This window comes from Gigantopelta aegis, chromosome 12 (assembly GCF_016097555.1).
Source record: "Gigantopelta aegis isolate Gae_Host chromosome 12, Gae_host_genome, whole genome shotgun sequence".
Classification (NCBI taxonomy): Eukaryota; Metazoa; Mollusca; class Gastropoda; order Neomphalida; family Peltospiridae; genus Gigantopelta; species Gigantopelta aegis.
This window is the reverse complement of record NC_054710.1, coordinates 30,929,202-30,951,198: the sequence shown is the minus strand read 5'-3', so window position 1 is coordinate 30,951,198 and position 21,997 is coordinate 30,929,202. Positions and strand designations below refer to the sequence as shown.

The window sequence follows — 21,997 nt, the reverse complement described above, 5'->3', positions numbered from 1 at the left end:
ATCACCATCACCACCACCACCTCCATCACCACCACCACCACCATCACCTCCACGACTACCAGCAACAACATCACAACCATCTCTAATCACTACCACCACCATCATCACCATCACTACCACCATCACCACCACCCCCATCACCACCACCTCCGTGTGCGTGTGCGTGTGCGTGTGCATGTGCATGTGCATGTGCATGTGCATGTGCATGTATATGTATATGTATATATGTATATGTATATGTATATGTATATATTAAAATAATCCTTCATATGTGTTCATGTGGGACAGGGCTATTCCACCCGAGCGTACATAATTTGGATAGCCCTGTCCCACATGGATACATAATGGAGGATTATTTTTCTCCCATCCAGTAGTTGAAAAACAAGCATTTGGGGAAAACGTGAAAAACCTCCATTTTTTATTTTTTATCTTACAATAAAATAATCATAACCACTGAAAAGATCGTAACCCAAAACGTTTTATACTAAAATTATAAACCGAAAATGATATTATAATTTCATTATGACAGCAGGTTGCCTTGTTTTTATGAAACCGGCCTCGGTGGTGTCGTGGTTAGGCCATCGGTCTACAGGCTGATAGGTACTGGGCTCGGATCCCAGTCGAGGCATGGGATTTTTAATCCAGATACCGACTCCAAACCCTGAGTGAGTGCTCCGCAAGGCTCAATGGATAGGTGTAAACCACTTGCACCGACCAGTGATCCATAACTGGTTCAATAAAGGCCATGGTTTGTGCTATCCTGCCTGTGGGAAGCGCAAATAAAAGATCCCTTGCTGCTAATCGGAAAGAGTAGCCCATGTAGTGGCGACAGCGGGTTTCCTCTCAAAATCTGTGTGGTCCTTAACCATATGTCTAACGCCATATAACCGTAAATAAAATTTGTTGAGTGCGTCGTTAAATAAAACATTTCTTTCTTTTGTTTTTATGAAATATAAAACGCATTTCTTGCGTTATTTTGCCGTTTACACGACGTCACCCAATGTTAGTATCAGCTCAAGCAACAGAAGTCACGTGGCCCTGTGTTTACATTGGACATATATATAATCGTGTAATTCGGTGAGGACGTACTTGGTGGTTGGGTGTGCTATTTTAAACCATCAGTAATTAACTATCCGGACACCCCTCAAGAGATATCTCTCGTGTACAATAATAAGAAGACAACACTTTTGGCAGTACGGTAAGCACAATTACTACGATATCAAAGTTCCTGTTTCGATGAAACCTAATATATATCATAACAATATACTGTGGGCAGTACAGTAAGCACAATTACTACTATATCAAAGTTCCTGCTTCGATGAAACCTAATATATATCATAACAATATACTTTGGGCAGTACGGTAAGCACAATTCCTACTATATCAAAGTTCCTGTTTCGATGAAACCTAATATATATCATAACAATATACTGTGGGCAGTACGGTAAGCACAATTCCTACTATATCAAAGTTCCTGCTTCGATGAAACCTAATATATATCATAACAATATACTGTGGGCAGTACGGTAAGCACAATTACTACTATATCAAAGTTCCTGTTTCGATGAAACCTAATATATATCATAACATCATTTAGAAAATACGACCATTACAGTTATAATAAGCGATGGTGTTATCGCTAACAAAGGTTATTTTGTTTGTTGCTTAGTACAACGTATACTCAACACAATTAATTAAGGGACATATTTTTGGTTTTCTTATTTTTAAATTTGTTTTCAATATATAGGATACAAAATACGAAAAACATGCATTACTGCATCCATAGTCTCCACACAGAAATTGTTTTCATTTATTACCCAGGAGAAACGTTTTTGGATGTTTTTCTCCGTTTTGCTTCATTACTACCATTTAAAAGAAAAAAGAAATAAAAAAGAACCCAACAAAAATACAACAATAAAACAAAACCCCGAAAAGCAGAGGGTTACAGGGTTACAGGGTCACAGGGTTACAGGGTTTTGGGTGATGTTAGCCAAGCAGACAATAAGATACAATTTGATAAACAAAACAGTCGCTTTTGCGGCTCGGGTGTGAAAGTGAAACTAGAGTGCTCTTAAAGGGAGAGACCCTAGTTTGTAAACACTACAGCATATGTTTATGACCGCTGAAATCAAGCATTACTTATATTATATTCTTTAGATTATCAATTTCTGTACAACCGACGTGTTTCCGGTCATCCTGGTGTTTGTAGTGCGGCTGAGAAGTAGCGGTGTATTGATTCGAGTTCTAGTCTACTTTTAAGGCTATTTCCTGTTTTTGCGTCACAGACTCTTCTTTCATTCTATTGTAACTTTGTCCAAATGAGTTACACGTTTGTGTGTTATTATTAACATTATTAGTTGGGTTTTGTATTGTTGTTGTTCATTTTCTGTCTGTGTGTTGTTGTTGGTACGTTCTATCACTGCTAGAATATGCACCTTTAACCAAGTATCCTGCCTAATTGATTCCCAGATGTCATCCCGGTCATCATCGGTCTCTAGACTGTTAGGTACTGGGTTCGAATCCCAGTTGAGGCATGACATTTTTAATCCAGATACCGACTCCCAAACCCTGTGTGAGTGCTCCGTAAGGCTGAATGGGCAGGTGTAAACCACTTGCACCGACCAGTGATCCATAACTGGTTCAACAAAGGCCATGGTTTGTGCTATACTGCCTGTGGGAAGCGCAAATAAAATATCCCTTGCTGCCTATCGTAAAAGAGTAGCCTATGTGGCGACAGTGGGTTTTCTCTAAAAAACAGTGTCAGAATGACCATATGTTTGACGTCCAATAGCCGATGATAAGATAAAAAATTAATGTGCTCTAGTGGCGTCGTTAAATAAAGCAAATTATGTATCCATGAAGGTAACAATCTGACCGGCCTCGGCGGTGCAGTGCTTAATCCATCGGTCTCCAGACTGGTAGGTACTGGGTTCGGATCCCAGTCTAGGCATGGGATTTTTAATCCAGATACCGACTCCAAACCCTGAGTGAGTGCACCGCAAGGCTCAATGGGTAGGTGTAAACCACTTGCACCGACCAGTGATCCATGACTGGTTTAACAAAGGCCATGGTTTGTGCTATCCTGCCTGTGGGAAGCGCAAATAAAAGATTCCTTGCTGCTAATTGGAAAGAGTAGCCCATAAATTCGCGACAGCGGGTTTCCTCTCAAAAGAAAAAAATCCAGAAAAAAATATACAACCTTAAATAAAATTATGTTCTTAACCGTTTAAGGAGTTTGAGACTATTAACTACTCAGTTGCCCCCCCCCCCCCCCCCCCCAACAAAAAATCCTAGCTATGGCCCTGTGTTTTACACTAGACATAGATATAATATCGTGTAATTCGGCGTAGACGTACCTGGTGGTTGGGTGTGCTATTTTAAACCACCAGTAATTAATGATCTGGACACCACCCCTCAAGAGATATCTCTCGTGTACAACAATAACACGACACTTTGGGCAGTATGATAAGCACAATAACTCAACACTTTGGGCAGTATGGTAAGCACAATAACAAGACAACACTTTGGGCAGTATGGTAAGCACAATAACACGACACTTTGGCAGTATGGTAAGCACAATAACACGACACTTTGGGCAGTACGGTAAGCACAATTACTACTATTTCAAAGTGCCTGTTTTGCCTTCTTTTTTTTTTTTTGGAGGGGGTGGGGGGGGGGGGGGGGTTGGTGTTATTATTTTGTTTTCGTTTTAGTTCATTACTACCATTTAAAAGTGTCCTTTGACGTTGTAGAAAGAAAACAAAAGAAAAAAACAACCTAAAACCCCACAGAGTTACAGGGTTTTGGGCGATGTTTGCAAAGCAGACAAGGTACAATTTGTCAAACACAACTGTCGCTGTTGCTGCTCGGTTGTTCTATTTCTTTTATAGGTGGAAATGAAACTAGGTTGTTCTTAATGTTATAAACGGTCGATATGAAATGTCACGCTCACCCGATGCGCGGTCGGTCTAGGATCAATCCCCGTCGGTAGGCTCATTGGACTATTTCTCGTTCCAGTCAGCGCATCACGACTGGTATATCAATGGCCGTCGTATGTGGTGTACTATATGTGGGATGGTGCATACAAAATGTACCTTGCTGCTAATAAAAAAAAGAGTAGCCCATAAAGCGGCGACAGCGGGTTTCCTCCCTCAATATCGGTATGGTCCGACGTCATATAATCGTAAATAAATTGTATTGAGTGTGTCATTAAAGGGAGAGTAAACTAAAATAGCAGCCTTATGTGTTGTAAAGATGCATACCCGGACCAACAACACATACTGACACTTTAATAAATGAAAAATGCGTAATTTTAATGTTAATAAAAAAAAAACGTCATTATTCCTGCTAACTGGGAGCAGCCATTTTCTTTTCTTTTCGATGCGTCCGGTACAGCTAGCTTGGGGCAAAGTGACGTCAGTTCCTGACCAACTCCTGTATGAAAAGTGTAAACAAAAGCAGTAATTTTCGACAAGGCGCTTCTCTTTCATCAACCTGACTTGTAACACAACATAAATGACGTGATAATATAATAAACTATTCAACTAAATACATTTCAAATTGCATTAACGGAACGAAATGGGGTTATAGTATTTTTCTGTTAAATAATCCAAAGGAAAAATGTACACTATTAGGACTATTAGTATACTACGTTGGGGCAAAATCGACAACCCAGTGATCATTTTCTTTTCTTTTTTGACTACGTAATTGGTCAATTCTGTCGTTTTAGATGGGAGAGTCTACTTAAGCAATAGTTTTACAGAACTCTTTACGGTAATAAACCATGACCATTGCCAGTTTAGGGGTGACAGGTAATATTACACAATACCGGTATGTATTTGTGTGTCTAGACAGCGTCAATTAATTGGCTCGTCTGATTACAGTACAGAACATCAAATACACACCTGCCAATCAGGAATCACAGGTAGGGGCAACTAACAAGACTAATAATTAACTAAGAAAACACACCGTATATCATTTCAGTACGTACGCTAATGCATGGATAAAACATGGTATAATTATTTGACTTGTGTATCCATTTTGACAATGGTATTGAAAAGAATATACACTTATTACTGGCTTACTGGGGTGTATATTATTACAAAACATTACAATGCATGACTATTTCATCATCCCGCAAATGTAGATTTGTTTCTCTAGTTCTACCTAACTACCAGCTCGCCAGAGTAAGAGGGCGTATTCACTGGAATATATCTAATAGCAGTCACATTTAACCATTTTATTAATTAAATATAATATTATACTTGTTGATATTAAGCACTAATGTGCCTTATATATCCTTGGATATGCACACCAGTCCAAAAGCCTTGCTTAAGCATTCCTTTAATTAAAACATTTCTGTCCTTCCTTCCTTTTAGTAACGTGTTGTAAACACACAGTTTCTTACATCTGATGGCATGTACTTAGTTTTAGTATTTTGTTCATTCATAACATATTATTATTATTATTATTATTAGTAGTAGTAGTAGTAGTAGTAGTATTATCATCATTATTATTATTATTATTATTATTATTATTATTATTGTTCTTATTATTATCATTATTATTACTATCATTGTTATTAGTATTAATGTTATTATTAGTAGTAGTAGTAGTAGTCTTAGTCTTATTATTATTATTAGTAGTAGTAGAATTAGAATTAGTAGTAGTAATAGTGCTATTATTATTATTAGTAGTAGTAGTAGTAGTAGTACAAGTAGTAGTAGTAGTACAAGTAGTAGTAGTAGTAGTAGTAGTAGTAGTAGAATTAGAATTAGTAGTAGTAGTAGAAGTAGTGCTATTATTAGTAGTAGTAGTAGTAGTAGTAGTAGTAGTAGTAGTAGTAGTAGTGGTACTTCAGAGTGGTGGTAGTAGTAGAGGCGGTAGTAGTAGTGGTAGTAGTAGTAGTCGGAGTAGTAGTGGCAGTGGTAGCGGTACTTTTAGTGGTATTAGTAGTAGTGGTATTGATAGTGGTAGTAGTAGTAGTAGTAGTAGTAGTAGTTGTAGTTGTAGTAGTAGTAGTAGTAGTAGTAGTAGTAGTACTAGTAGTAGTAGCAATGGTAGTATTAGTGCTAGTAGTAGTAGTCGTAGTAGTAGTAGTAGTATTTTTATTAGTAGTAGTATTAGTTGGTTGTTGTTGTTGTTTTTTTGTTTTTGTTTTTTTTGTTGTCGTTGTTGGTCATTGTTTGTTTGTGTTGTTGTAGTTGTTGGTACTTTCTACCACTACTGGAATATGCACCTTTAACCAAGTATCCTGCCTAATTGCTACCCAGATGTCATCCCGCATGCCGAACGTGTGGTTCCACGACGACGGGTCTAACTTGACTATGAGGGAGTTCTATGAACAACACCAGAACAACCTGCCCAGGTTGGCCATCGTCACTCATGTCTTTGACGAAGGCCTCGAGTTAGACACTCTCGGGATTGGACAGGTGACGGGTGTTGACTGATAACAGAAGCGTTTACAAGTTCAATCATTGCTTTTTAATTTGGAAAAACTAGTTTACAAATGCATCCCAAGATGGACGACGGCGTACACCAGTAATCATAGTGCGCATGCGTGAACAGTAATTAAATTAACCTATTGAAGTTCAGTATGTTACCGGCGCCTTCAACGACACGAAAAACTAGCGAACGCTAGGATATTTGTAAAAGCATCAATATCGTAAATAAAATATATATTATCTACAGAGCATAATATGTTGTGAAGTATGTTCATAACACACACACACACGTCGCAAGCTTGAATGTATCGTATAACAGTATAGTGTGATAACATGCTGATAGTACAATGTGTATAATATAGTTGATATAATATAATTAAATTGCATGCTACATGACGATGATGATAATGAAGACGACGACGACGACGACCATGATGATGATGATGATGATGATGATGATGATGGTGTCGATGGTGATTATGACAAAATATTGCAAATTATAAGATTATTGTTTTCAATCAAATCAGACAATATATTTGACGCGTGTCTGGGGAGGAAAACGTGAGAGTGGCGAAGAGGAAAGAAAAAGACACGAGTAATTGTTTTCATATGCTGTGGGGTATTCTACACATTTCTACAATGTTGGTAGTAACACAAGATGATTTTTATTTATTTATTTATCTGTTTAATAGGTCATGAGAATCCAAGGCGCTTGTAAACAAAAACGAGCGGTGGCCATAGATGGCGCTGGGCGGAATATGACGATGCCACTGGACTATCCGTTAAAGTTTCGAGTGTACAAACGAAAGAAGAAAGGTTCCTGTTATTTTATTAAGTTTTGAGAGGCTTTTTTTTAATACTGATTTCAATTCCATCTTATCTGTTATCCACCTTATCACAGGGAACACGATTCAGAGATCGCTACACAATTTTAAAACACTAAACAGTAGTTGCTAAGCAATTCTATTATGCATATATACATGCATATTTAGAGGATATATAGAGGATTCGTCACGAGTACTTTTTAATATGGAAACTATCAACTGAGTCTATGTTAACCGATTATCTAGACGAAGCTGATATTTATATGTTACATATTAAGAAAGGAGAGAGAGAGAGAGAGAGAGAGAGAGAGAGAGAGAGAGAGAGAGAGAGAGAGAGAGAGAGAGAGAGAGAGATGTTCACATACACATATAAAGACATAAAAACGTAGTAGCATTCTACGTCATTGATTAAGAATATTTACTTTAAAGCAGATGTTCGTGGCCAGAATTTGGGTGAGATTGTGAGGACCCATGCACTACCCGTACAGTTGGAGTTCGTCTGTTCAGAGGACTACAGGTTCGACGTTGGTAACACGCAGGCCAGTGTTAAGTCATTTGGAAAACTGACGGTTTCGAAAGTTTACGACGAAACATACCTCATTGCCAACACTATTCAAGAAGGTGTGTGGCAATTCATAGTCTGAGTTGTTTCCCCTATTATTGAGAATGTATATATGTATTTATTATTATTAACAATTATTAATGATTATTGTTGCATTGTAGAACAAAATGTATGCATCTGACATGGGTGGAATCACGTTTAGTTGGTATTAGGTACGTAATTTCTAGCAAGAACACTTTCGCAAATTAATATGTCAAACGCCGTGGTATGCGATGTCCTGTCTGTGAGAAGGTGCATATAAAAGATTATTTTCTGTTAATAAAAGAAAAATATAGCGGGCTTCCTCTGAGGGCTGCGAGTCACAATTAACAAGCTTTTAACATCTAACAGACAATAATGAATTAATCGCTGTGTCGGCTAGACTGCGTTTCTCCCCCACTAAATGTTTCTCAAACTACATGCCCTCCTTCCGTTTCGAAATTTATATTCAGAATTCTCCGGTGATCATGTCATTTGAGCCAGCCGGTATATGAATATGTAGTATGTATAGATCAACGGACTAAACGTACAGATTACTGCATATCCATTTCGAGGAAAGATGTACCGGTGGCGTTACAAGTCATACGTTTGATATTCAGCGCATATTAAATTATCTTGGTAGTTCGATCATAAAAAAAGAAACTTGGACCGTAGGCAATTCGTGGAATTCGTGTGTGTGTGTGTGTGTGTTTGTGTGTGGGTGTGTGTGTGTTTGTCTGTGTGTGTGTGTGTGTGTCTGTCTGTGTGTGTGTGTGTGTGTGTGTGATAATAGTACAGTATGTTCACTCATGTACAGTAAAACGCAATGCATACAAAAGTGTTATTTTTAGATACCCCTCTTGCCACACATAGCTAGCTTACTAAGAACTGTTTACAATGTAATTTGTTGAGTGGTGTTCTCTCTCTCTCTCTCTCTCTCTCTCTCTCTCTCTCTCTCTCTCTCTCTCTCTCTCTCTCTCTCTCTCTCTCTCTCTCATGATGTCATCTGAGACAATGCTGTACAATCAGTCGTCTGATATTTTAGTTCAGTTTGTTTACAGTCTGTTTTTACGGTGGTTCTAACAACAGTGCTTAGTTCATTTCCACACTTAGCTATATCCCTTGCCACACAATAATCAAATGGATAACATTGTTAATATCATACTGAAGACAAGTCTAAATAATTCAAATTGAGAGTAGGGTGGGGGTGGGGACACAGGTCACGTTGACACATACTATTAAAACATAACTTTTGTATACAAGCATATACATATAAAACACCATACAAATACACCCCTTTAGTTCATTTCCACACTTAGCTATATCCCTTGCCATATAATAATAAAATGGATAACATTGTTAATATCATACCGAAGACAAGTGGAGTAATAATAATTCAAGTTGAGGGTAGAGTGGGGTTGGGGACACATGTCATGTTAAATATAACTTTTGCATACAAGTGCATACACATGTAACACACCATGCAAATGTACCAAATTATTGCTTCATTTGAAGTAATTACTTACAATGAACAGCGGTCTTTGCGATCCATTCAAATAATTATGTTATACCAGTTACCAACATGCCTTTCGTCCTCTTCTTCGTGTAGGAGTATTCGAGTTGCGCACTATACTGGTTCCACTGTACCTACAGAAAGTGTTGGTATCCACGGTGGTCGGAATAAATGCTCAGACTTCCGAACAGTTTCGTGAGTTCGTCTGTGGCATCGAGGACGCTGCGAGACGCACAATATACGACGGGAAAACTGGCAACGAAAGTGGGTAAAGATAACTTACTTACGAGCATCATGGTCATTTTATTTCATTAATATAACTTATTTTCCTGATTATATGCAATTAAGATTCCAGCACGCTGTCCTGGGCACACACCTCATATATCCGGGCAGTTTGCCCAGGCCAGTGATTGAGAGGGGTCCAGGCGGGGTACAGCCCAGTGGTGAAACACTCGTTTGATGCGTGGTCGGTTTTGGGATCAAATCTTCGTCGGTGGGTCCACTGGGCTATTTCTCATTCCAACCAGTGCACCACGACTGGTATAACAAAGGCCGTGGCATGTGCAATCCCGTCTGTGGGATGGTGCATAATAAAAGATCCCTTGCTACAACTGGAGAAAATGAAGTGGGATTCATCTCTAAGAAAATTATCAAATGTTTCACATGCAACAGACGATGATTAATAATCAATGTGCTCTAGCTTTAACTTTAGGACAGTGAGTTAGTTGTTAGTAGTTAGTGAGAGAGAAGTCTGTGTAGTGGTCTTACTCCTACCCATTGAGTTGTTAGTAGTTAGTGAGAGAGAAGTCTGTGTAGTGGTCTTATTCCTACCCATTGAGTTGTCAGTAGTTAGTGAGAGAGAAATCGGTGTAGTGGTCTTACTCCTACCCATTGAGTTGTTAGTAGTTAGTGAGAGAGAAGTCTGTGTAGTGGTCTTACTCCTACCCATTGAGATGTTAGTAGTTTGTGAGAGAGAAGTCGGTGTAGTGGTCTTACACCCACCCATTGAGTTGTTAGTAGTTTGTGAGAGAGAAGTCGGTGTAGTGGTCTTACACCCACCCATTGAGTTGTTAGTAGTTTGTGAGAGAGAAGTCGGTGTAGTGGTCTAAGACCTACCCATTGATTTGTTAGTAGTTAGTGAGAGAGAAGTCGGTGTAGTGGTCTCACACCCACCCATTGAGTTGTTAGTAGTTAGTGAGAGAGAAGTCGGTGTAGTGGTCTCACACCCACCCATTGAGTTGTTAGTAGTTTGTGAGAGAGAAGTCGGTGTAGTGGTCTTACACCCACCCATTGAGTTGTTAGTAGTTTGTGAGAGAGAAGTCGGTGTAGTGGTCTTACACCCACCCATTGAGTTGTTAGTAGTTAGTGAGAGAGAAGTCGGTGTAGTGGTCTTACACCCACCCATTGACTTGTTAGTAGTTAGTGAGAGAGAAGTCGGTGTAGTGGTCTTACACCCACCCATTGACTTGTTAGTAGTTAGTGAGAGAGAAGTCGGTGTAGTGGTCTTACACCCACCCATTGACTTGTTAGTAGTTAGTGAGAGAGAAGTCGGTGTAGTGGTCTTACACCCACCCATTGAGTTGTTAGTAGTTAGTGAGAGAGAAGTCGGTGTAGTTGTCGTACACCTACCCATTGAGTTGTTAGTAGTTAGTGAGAGAGAAGTCGGTGTAGTGGTCTTAGACCTACCCATTGAGTTGTTAGTAGTCAGTGAGACAGAAGTCGGTGTAGTGGTCTTACACCCACCCATTGAGGTGTTAGTAGTTAGTGAGAGAGAAGTCGGTGTAGTGGTCTTACACCTACCCATTGAGTTGTTAGTAGTTAGTGAGAGAGAAGTCGGTGTAGTTGCCTTACACACGCCCATTGAGTTGTTAGTAGTTAGTGAGAGAGAAGTCGGTGTAGTGGTCTTACACCTACCCATTGAGTTGTTAGTAGTTAGTGAGAGAGAAGTCGGTGTAGTGGTCTTACACCTACCCATTGAGTTGTTAGTAGTTAGTGAGAGAGAAGTCGGTGTAGTGGTCTTACATCCACCCATTGAGTTGTTAGTAGTTAGTGAGAGAGAAGTCGGTGTAGTGGTCTTAAACCTACCCATTGAGTTGTTAGTAGTTAGTGAGAGAGAAGTCGGTGTAGTTGCCTTACACCCGCCCATTGAGTTGTTAGTAGTTAGTGAGAGAGAAGTCGGTGTAGTTGCCTTACACCTACCCATTGAGTTGTTAGTAGTTAGTGAGAGAGAAGTCGGTGTAGTGGTCTTACACCTACCCATTGAGTTGTCAGTAGTTAGTGAGAGAGAAGTCGGTGTAGTGGTCTTACACCCGCCCATTGAGTTGTCAGTAGTTAGTGAGAGAGAAGTCGGTGTAGTGGTCTTACACCCGCCCATTGAGTTGTTAGTACTTAGTGAGAGAGAAGTCGGTGTAGTGGTCTTACACCCGCCCATTGAGTTGTTAGTAGTTAGTGAGAGAGAAGTCGGTGTAGTGGTCTTACATCCACCCATTGAGTTGTTAGTAGTTAGTGAGAGAGAAGTCGGTGTAGTGGTCTTACACCCGCCCATTGAGTTGTTAGTAGTTAGTGAGAGAGAAGTCGGTGTAGTGGTCTTACATCCACCCATTGAGTTGTTAGTAGTTAGTGAGAGAGAAGTCGGTGTAGTGGTCTTACACCCGCCCATTGAGTTGTTAGTAGTTAGTGAGAGAGAAGTCGGTGTAGTGGTCTTACATCCACCCATTGAGTTGTTAGTAGTTAGTGAGAGAGAAGTCGGTGTAGTGGTCTTACACCCGCCCATTGAGTTGTCAGTAGTTAGTGAGAGAGAAGTCGGTGTAGTGGTCTTACATCCACCCATTGAGTTGTCAGTAGTTAGTGAGAGAGAAGTCGGTGTAGTGGTCTTACATCCACCCATTGAGTTGTCAGTAGTTAGTGAGAGAGAAGTCGGTGTAGTGGTCTTACACCCACCCATTGAGTTGTCAGTAGTTACTGAGAGAGAAGTCGGTGTAGTTGTCTTACACCCACCCATTGAGTTGTTAGTAGTTAGTGAGAGAGAAGTCGGTGTAGTGGTCTTACATCCACCCATTGAGTTGTTAGTAGTTAGTGAGAGAGAAGTCGGTGTAGTGGTCTTACACCCACCCATTGAGTTGTTAGTAGTTAGTGAGAGAGAAGTCGGTGTAGTGGTTTTACACCTACCCATTGAGTTGTTAGTAGTTAGTGAGAGAGAAGTCGGTGTAGTGGTCTTACACCCACCCATTGAGTTGTTAGTAGCTAGTGAGAGAGAAGTCGGTGTAGTGGTCTTACACCCACCCATTGAGTTGTTAGTAGTTAGTGAGAGAGATGTCGGTGTAGTGGTCTTACACCCACCATTGAGTTGTTAGTAGTTAGTGAGAGAGATGTCGGTGTAGTGGTCTTACACCCCCCCATTGAGTTGTTAGTAGTTATTGAGAGAGAAGTCGGTGTAGTGGTCTTACACCTACCCATTGAGTTTGTCAGTAGATAGTGAGAGAGAAGTCGGTGTAGTGGTCTTACACCCACCCATTGAGTTGTTAGTAGTTAGTGAGAGAGAAGTCGGTGTAGTGGTCTTACACCCACCCATTGAGTTGTTAGTAGTTAGTGAGAGAGAAGTCGGTGTAGTGGCCTTATACCCGCCCATTGAGTTGTTAGTTGTTAGTGAGAGAGAAGTCGGTGTAGTTGTCGTACACCTACCCATTTAGTTGTCAGTAGTTAGTGAGAGAGAAGTCGGTGTAGTGGTCTTACACCCGCCCATTGAGTTGTTAGTAGTTAGTGAGAGAGAAGTCGGTGTAGTGGTTTTACACCTACCCATTGAGTTGTTAGTAGTTAGTGAGAGAGAAGTCGGTGTAGTGGTCTTACACCCACCCATTGAGTTGTTAGTAGTTAGTGAGAGAGAAGTCGGTGTAGTGGTCTTACACCCACCCATTGAGTTGTTAGTAGTTAGTGAGAGAGATGTCGGTGTAGTGGTCTTACACCCACCCATTGAGTTGTTAGTAGTTAGTGAGAGAGATGTCGGTGTAGTGGTCTTACACCCACCCATTGAGTTGTTAGTAGTTATTGAGAGAGAAGTCGGTGTAGTGGTCTTACACCTACCCATTTAGTTGTCAGTAGTTAGTGAGAGAGAAGTCGGTGTAGTGGTCTTACACCCACCCATTGAGTTGTTAGTAGTTAGTGAGAGAGAAGTCGGTGTAGTGGTTTTACACCTACCCATTGAGTTGTTAGTAGTTAGTGAGAGAGAAGTCGGTGTAGTGGTCTTACACCCACCCATTGAGTTGTTAGTAGTTAGTGAGAGAGAAGTCGGTGTAGTGGTCTTACACCCACCCATTGAGTTGTTAGTAGTTAGTGAGAGAGATGTCGGTGTAGTGGTCTTACACCCACCCATTGAGTTGTTAGTAGTTAGTGAGAGAGATGTCGGTGTAGTGGTCTTACACCCACCCATTGAGTTGTTAGTAGTTATTGAGAGAGAAGTCGGTGTAGTGGTCTTACACCTACCCATTGAGTTGTCAGTAGATAGTGAGAGAGAAGTCGGTGTAGTGGTCTTACACCCACCCATTGAGTTGTTAGTAGTTAGTGAGAGAGAAGTCGGTGTAGTGGTCTTACACCCACCCATTGAGTTGTTAGTAGTTAGTGAGAGAGAAGTCGGTGTAGTGGCCTTATACCCGCCCATTGAGTTGTTAGTTGTTAGTGAGAGAGAAGTCGGTGTAGTTGTCGTACACCTACCCATTTAGTTGTCAGTAGTTAGTGAGAGAGAAGTCGGTGTAGTGGTCTTACACCCGCCCATTGAGTTGTTAGTAGTTAGTCAGAGAGAAGTCGGTGTAGTGGTCTTACACCCGCCCATTGAGTTGTTAGTAGTTAGTGAGAGAGAAGTCGGTGTAGTGGTCTTACACCCACCCATTGAGTTGTTAGTAGTTAGTGAGAGAGAAGTCGGTGTAGTGGTCTTACATCCACCCATTGAGTTGTTAGTAGTTAGTGAGAGAGAAGTCGGTGTAGTGGTGTTACACCCACCCATTGAGTTGTTAGTAGTTAGTGAGAGAGAAGTCGGTGTAGTGGTCTTACACCCACCCATTGAGTTGTTAGTAGTTAGTGAGAGAGAAGTCGGTGTAGTGGTCTTACATCCACCCATTGAGTTGTTAGTAGTTAGTGAGAGAGAAGTCTGTGTAGTGGTGTTACACCCACCCATTGAGTTGTTAGTAGTTACTGAGCGAGAAGTCGATGTAGTCGTGTTACACCCACCCATTGAGTTGTTAGTAGTTAGTGAGAGAGAAGTCGGTGTAGTGGTCTTACATCCACCCATTGAGTTGTTAGTAGTTAGTGAGAGAGAAGTCGGTGTAGTGGTCTTACATCCACCCATTGAGTTGTTAGTAGTTAGTGAGAGAGAAGTCGGTGTAGTTGTCGTACACCCACCCATTTAGTTGTTAGTAGTTAGTGAGAGAGAAGTCGGTGTAGTGGTCTTACACCTACCCATTGAGTTGTTAGTAGTTAGTGAGAGAGAAGTCGGTGTAGTGGTGTTACACCCACCCATTGAGTTGTTAGTAGTTAGTGAGAGAGAAGTCGGTGTAGTGGTCTTACACCCACCCATTGAGTTGTTAGTAGTTAGTGAGAGAGAAGTCGGTGTAGTGGTCTTACATCCACCCATTGAGTTGTTAGTAGTTAGTGAGAGAGAAGTCTGTGTAGTGGTGTTACACCCACCCATTGAGTTGTTAGTAGTTACTGAGAGAGAAGTCGATGTAGTGGTCTTACACCCACCCATTGAGTTGTTAGTAGTTAGTGAGAGAGAAGTCGGTGTAGTGGTCTTACATCCACCCATTGAGTTGTTAGTAGTTAGTGAGAGAGAAGTCGGTGTAGTGGTCTTACATCCACCCATTGAGTTGTTAGTAGTTAGTGAGAGAGAAGTCGGTGTAGTTGTCGTACACCCACCCATTTAGTTGTTAGTAGTTAGTGAGAGAGAAGTCGGTGTAGTGGTCTTACACCTACCCATTGAGTTGTTAGTAGTTAGTGAGAGAGAAGTCGGTGTAGTGGTCTTACACCCACCCATTGAGTTGTTTAGTAGTAGTTAGTGAGAGAGACACCCATCCCATTGGTTGTTAGTAGTGGTCTCGGTGTACACCCTTACACCCATTGAGTTGTTAGTAGTTAGTGAGAGAGAAGTCGGTGTAGTGGTCTTACACCCCACCCATTGATTGAGTTGTTCGGTGTAGTTCTTAGAGTTATTAGAGAGAGAGAGAGAAGTCGGTGTAGTGGTCTTACACCCACCCATTGAGTTGTTAGTAGTTAGTGAGAGAGAAGTCGGTGTAGTGGTCTTACACCCACCCCATTGAGTTGTTAGTAGTTAGTGAGAGAGAAGTCGGTGTAGTGGTCTTACACCCCACCCATTGAGTTGTTAGTAGTTAGTGAGTCGGTGTAGTGGTCTTACAGTAGTTGTTAGTAGTTAGGAGAGAGAAGTCGGTGTAGTGGTCTTACACCCACCCATTGAGTTGTTAGTAGTTAGTGAGAGAGAAGTCGGTGTAGTGGTCTTACACCCACCCCATTGAGTTGTTAGTAGTTTTGTCAGTGAGAGAGAAGTCGGTGTAGTGGTCTTACACACCTACCCATGAGTTGTTAGTAGTTAGTGAGAGGAGAAGTCGGTGTAGTGGTCGTACACCCACCCATTGAGTTGTTAGTAGAGTGAGAGAGAAGTCGGTGTAGTGGTCTTACACCCACCCATTGAGTTGTTAGTAGTTAGTGAGAGGAGAAGTCGGTGTGTAGTGGTCTTAGACCTACCCATTGAGTTGTTGCAGTTAGTGAGAGAGAAGTCGGTGTAGTGGTCTTACACCCACCCATTGAGTGAGTAGTAGAGTTTAGTGAGAGAGAAGTCGGGTGTAGTGGTCTTACACCCACCCATTGAGTTAGTGAGAGAGAAGTCGGTGTAGTGGTCTTACAGTAGAGAGTTGTTAGTAGTTAGTGAGAGAAAGTCGGTGTAGTGGTCTTACATCCATCCATTGAGTTGTTAGTAGTTAGTGAGAGAGAAGTCGGTGTAGTGGTCTTACACCCACCCAATGAGTTGTTAGTAGTCAGTGAGGGAGAAGTCGGTGTAGTGGTTTTACACCCACCCATTGAGTTGTTAGTAGTCAGTGAGAGAGAAGTCGGTGTAGTGGTCTTACACCCACCCATTGAGTTGTTAGTAGTTAGTGAGAGAGAAGTCGGTGTAGTTGTCTTACACCCACCCGTTGAGTTGTTAGTAGTTAGTGAGAGAGAAGTCGGTGTATTATTCGTATACTTACCCATTGAATTGTTAGTAGTTAATGAGAGAGAAGTCGGTGTAGTGGTCGTACACCTACCCATTGAGTTGTTAGTAGTTAGTGAGAGAGAACTCAGTGTAGTGGTCTTACACATACCCATTGAGTTGTTACAACTTGCTCTGGATGGGAGCCGGTAACGGCCTGTGAAGCCAGTACCTGCTACCCATATGGCATATGCCATAGCCACGACACCTCCATGGCGCGATTTGTGTTATTACACTGTTCAACTAGAAACAGATGACACCAAACCCAAGCCGACCTAAGAAATAAACCCTAAAGAAACGTGTTGTTCTCTGACGTACACGTTAATTGTTTAAGAAAGAGAGTCTGTTTGTTTGATTCTGCTAACACGTAAGATTAAAAAAAAAAAAAAAAAAATAGTTTGTTACCAACATAAACATCCGTGTTTTGTTTGTTTGTTTGTAAGAGTGCTACTCATTTCTTAATGAAATCTCTATTTCAGATATTGCCATGTACAACCAAGCCGATATAGACGAATCGAAATCGGAGAATGTGTACGAGCTGCTTGAACCGGCGAGCTTTTTCAGGATCACCAGACCGGTGGAGGAAAACACGGGGGAATACTCGACATTGCAGTTCGCAGCAGAAGAAACCCAGCCACGTACCAAGACGACTGGCGCAAGGAAGATAACTCAATCAACGAGTTGTCCACCACAGAAAGATCGTGTACCGGGACTACCACCCAGAACTATTGCCCGGTGAAAAGTTCCACCTGCCCCGCATCTACCCTTACCGGACTATGTCCGAACAGAACAAATTCAACAGCCAGGTGAAACCAGCAACACAGGGGAGACAACCCAGTCCACGAATCGCCCTAATCAGCGGGATAGCCAATTCCTTTTACCACAGGGAAGTAATCTGGAGGGTTTCATGTTAAGTTCCCAGCAACCGCGTCCACTTCCGTCCCCGATCCCGCAAAAAGATGATGGTCTTCGTGGTAGCAAAACCGCCCCACCGCTACCCGAACGTGATTCTCTTCAGCAGCCCGAGCGTGCAACTCTAGAGGAGGCTACCAACAGAACTGGGAATGCGTACATCAATGCCATAGAAAGAGCTGTGGTAGCTCCGTATGTAGCCAGTACGTCAAGTCAGAGTGCCGTGAGTGCCGTGGGTGTCGTGGGTGCCGTGAGTACAGAGGAGAAAAGGGCCGACGAGTTAACTATAGGTGAACTGGCAGTCAAGATGAAGCGTCTGAGGTTAGACAGACACGTGGATTCGTTCAGGAAAGAAGGAATCGACGGATACCTGCTCTGTAAGTTGACCAAAAACATCCTGGCCAAGGAATTCAGCTTCACAGAACTGGAGACCATAAAGTTGATGGCGTTCATTGAAACTGGACATATCCCGCAATAAAAAAAAACACGTCTGCTACAAATGGAATGATTGACAGAAAAAATAATGTAGTGTTTAATAGCATATCACACTGAGATAGTGAATGATACAAAACGAAAATCAAAATGTGAAATCTGTATAGTACAAAACGAAATCCGAAAGTGAAATATGTATGGTACAAAACAAAATCCACAGAGTGACACGGTGCATGGCCCACAACGAAAATTACAGTCATCAAGTACATGATAAAAAACGAAAATCGCCTAATTGAATACCATTGTGGAATATCACAAAAAATCGAACAGTGAAAGAGGACATGGTTCAAAACGAAAATCCAATAGCAGAATTATATATTTTTTTGATTTAATTTAAAATAAATTTGTCGCCATCATTTTACTACTATCTTCACTTTTATCATTACCAATCTGTTGTACATGGCACACTACTATATCATTTTCGCTGCACAATTTCTGCATTAGTAAATTTTCGAAAAACAACAACAACACACTTAGCTAGCGATAAGGCGTCTGGAACGATACCTTTCGAGCAAACACATTGTTTGGTAAAACAAGTAATGTTTTATTTAATGACGCACTCAACACATTTTATTTATGGTTATATGACGTCAGACATATGGTTAAGGACCACACTCTTTTCGCAAGGGATCTTTTATATGCATCATCCCACAGATAGGGTAGTACATAACACGGAATTTGATATACCACTCGTTACAATAGCAAAGAAGCAATCGAAAATCGTAATCAAACAGATATGCAAAACTTAAAGCAAGCAGTGATAAATATAGAATAGTTTGTTATCGTGGTTAATTAGCGAGGTTTAGATAACGGAGTAACAGACGAGCTTCTCAGCTGATGTGTGAGCAGAAGATATCGAGCTTGAACCTGAATTGAATAGAAACACAGACATGTGTAAACATGAAATTATGACAAACTGATAATCGTTGCACGTTGTATTCGATCAGTACACAGTGTACTGCCTGTTTGAATAATTCCAATATCGGGTCGTGATGCTCTATTCTAGGGGCGGGATTTAACTCAGTCTGTTGAGTGCTCGCTTGAGGTGCTTACGTCGCAGGATCGAACCACTTCGGTGGATCCATTCAGATGGCTGGGCTTTTTCTCGTTCCAACCAGTGCACCACAACTGGACAAAGGCCGTGGTATGTGTTTTCCTATCTGTGGGAAAATGCATATAAAAGATCCTTTGCTGCATTAGGAAAAAATGTAGCGGGTTTCCTCGGATGACTACGAGACAGAATTACCGAATATTTGACATCCAATAGCTGATGATAAATTAATCGATGTGCTCCAGTGGTATCGGTAAACAAAACAAACTTTGATGCTCTGTTCTCGACAGTGGGTGAGCGGACTATCCGATATATACATTTTATATATATTTTAGAACACTGATGTCCGGAGTTTGCCGAAGCTTAGCTGAATGTGGGTGCTGTCGTGTTTCTTTCTGTAGTGTGTGTATTAGTGATTACTATCTGGATCATTTTAAATCAAAGAACTCGAAAATGATCGATGGAAATGTATTTTACGTCAAACATAGGATTATTGTGGTATTAGAGCGGGAATCTTTGGCTACTCTTTGGAGTGTTAGTTGTAACCGGAGGCACTCGTATATTTACCTCCAACATTAGTACACGTAACTTACCTTTACGTTCTTTCGTGAATAGCTCTTCAGTCGTAGATTTACGTCCTGATCACATATTACGGTTTTCTCGTTCAAATTTCATTTGCTTAACACAGAATACTGTACCAATCCTTACATGCGTTCATTAATTTGCAGGATATACGAATATTGAAGTGGATCGGATACCTGAATGATTGTAGAGATATATGCAATATTTACCTACCACCATTATCACCACCACCACAATCACCACCACCACAATCACCTTCACCACCACCACTATCACCACCACCACTATCACCACCACCACCACTATCACCACCACCACTATCACCTTCACCACTATCACCTTCACCACTATCACCTTCACCACAATCACCACCACCACTATCACCACAATCACCACCACCACTATCACCACCACTATCACCACTATCACCACCACCACTATCACACAATCATCACCACCACCACAATCACCTTCACCACTATCACCTTCACCACTATCACCACCACCACAATCACCACCACCACTATCACTTTCACCACTATCACCTTTACCACTATCACAACCACAACAATCACCACCACCACTATCGCCTTCACCACTATCACCATCACCACAATCACCACAATCACCTTGACCACCATCACCATCACCACTATCACCTTCACCACTATAACCACCACCACTATCACCTTCACCACTATCACCACCACCACTATCACCACCACCACTATCACCACCACCACTATCACCTTCACCACTATCACCACCACCACTATCACCACCACCACTATCACCACCACCACTATCACCACCACCACTATCACCACCACCACTATCACCACCACCACTATCACCACCTCCAGTATCACCTTCACCACTATCACCTTCACCACTGTCACCATCACCACTATCACCACCACCACTATCACCTTCACCACAATCACTATCACCACCACCACTATCACCTTCACCACTGTCACCATCACCACTATCACCACCACCACTATCACCTTCACCACTATCACCTTCACCACTATCACCTTCACCACCACCACTATCACCACCACCACTATCACCTTCACCACTATCACAACCACCACATTCACCACCACCACTATCGCCTTCACCACTATCACCATCACCATCACCACAATCACCTTCACCACCATCACCATCACCACTATCACCTTCACCACTATAACCACCACCACTATCACCTTCACCACTATCACCACCACCACTATCACCACCTCCAGTATCACCTTCACCACTATCACCTTCACCACTGTCACCATCACCACTATCACCACCACCACTATCACCTTCACCACAATCACTACCACCACAATCACCACCACCACTATCGCCTTCACCACTGTCACCATCACCACTATCACCACCACCACTATCACCTTCACCACTATCACCTTCACCACTATCACCACCACCACTATCACCACCACCACTATCACCTTCACCACTATCACCTTCACCACAGTCACTACCACCACCACCACCACCACTATCACCTTCACCACTATCACCAACACCACTATCACCTTCACCATCACCACCATCTCTAATCACTATCAACACCACCATCACCATCACCACCATCACCACCACCCCTACCACCATCACCACCACCACCTCCATCACCACCACCATCACCACCACCACCACCATCACTCCACCACTACCAGAACCATTACTACCACCACCACCATCACAATCACCACCATCACTATCACCACCACCATCACCACCCTCGCTACCACCACCACTATCACCACAACCATTACCACCGCCACCATCACCACCATCACAACCACCACCATTTCCTTCACCATCACCACCACCACCACCACCATCATCACCATCACCACCATCACTACCACCACCACCACCATCACCTCCATCACCACCACCATAACCACCATCACCACCACAATAACCACCATCACCATCACCATCAACACCACCACCACCACAATTGTCTCTGTCTCTGTCTCTCTCTCTCTCTGTCTCTCTCTCTCTCTCTCTCTCTCTCTCTCTCTCTCTCTCTCTCTCTCTCTCTCTCTCTCTCTCTCTCTCTCTCTCTCTCTCTCTCTCTCTCTCTCTCTGTCTCTCTGTCTCTCTTCTTACTCCATGTAAATCGCTTAAACTTGAAACAATACCTTGAAACTTGAAACTTTATTTCGGTACACTCAGGCCGTCAAACGACAGCATATGAGGAATTAGTGTATTCAGTCACAATATGGTAACAGGAGCTCTTCGTAGAATATTATATACAAACATAATTCAAAATAGCTATATACATATTTTAAAAATGAAGACACATGGTGACAAGA

At 41.8% G+C, this 21,997-nt stretch overlaps 1 pseudogene; it reads left to right on the top strand.

Annotated features, from left to right (window-relative positions):
* Positions 1 to 20,787: 20,787 nt before the first annotated feature.
* On the top strand, positions 20,788 to 21,663 carry LOC121386382 (annotated as a pseudogene).
* The last annotated feature ends 334 nt before the right edge of the window (positions 21,664 to 21,997 follow it).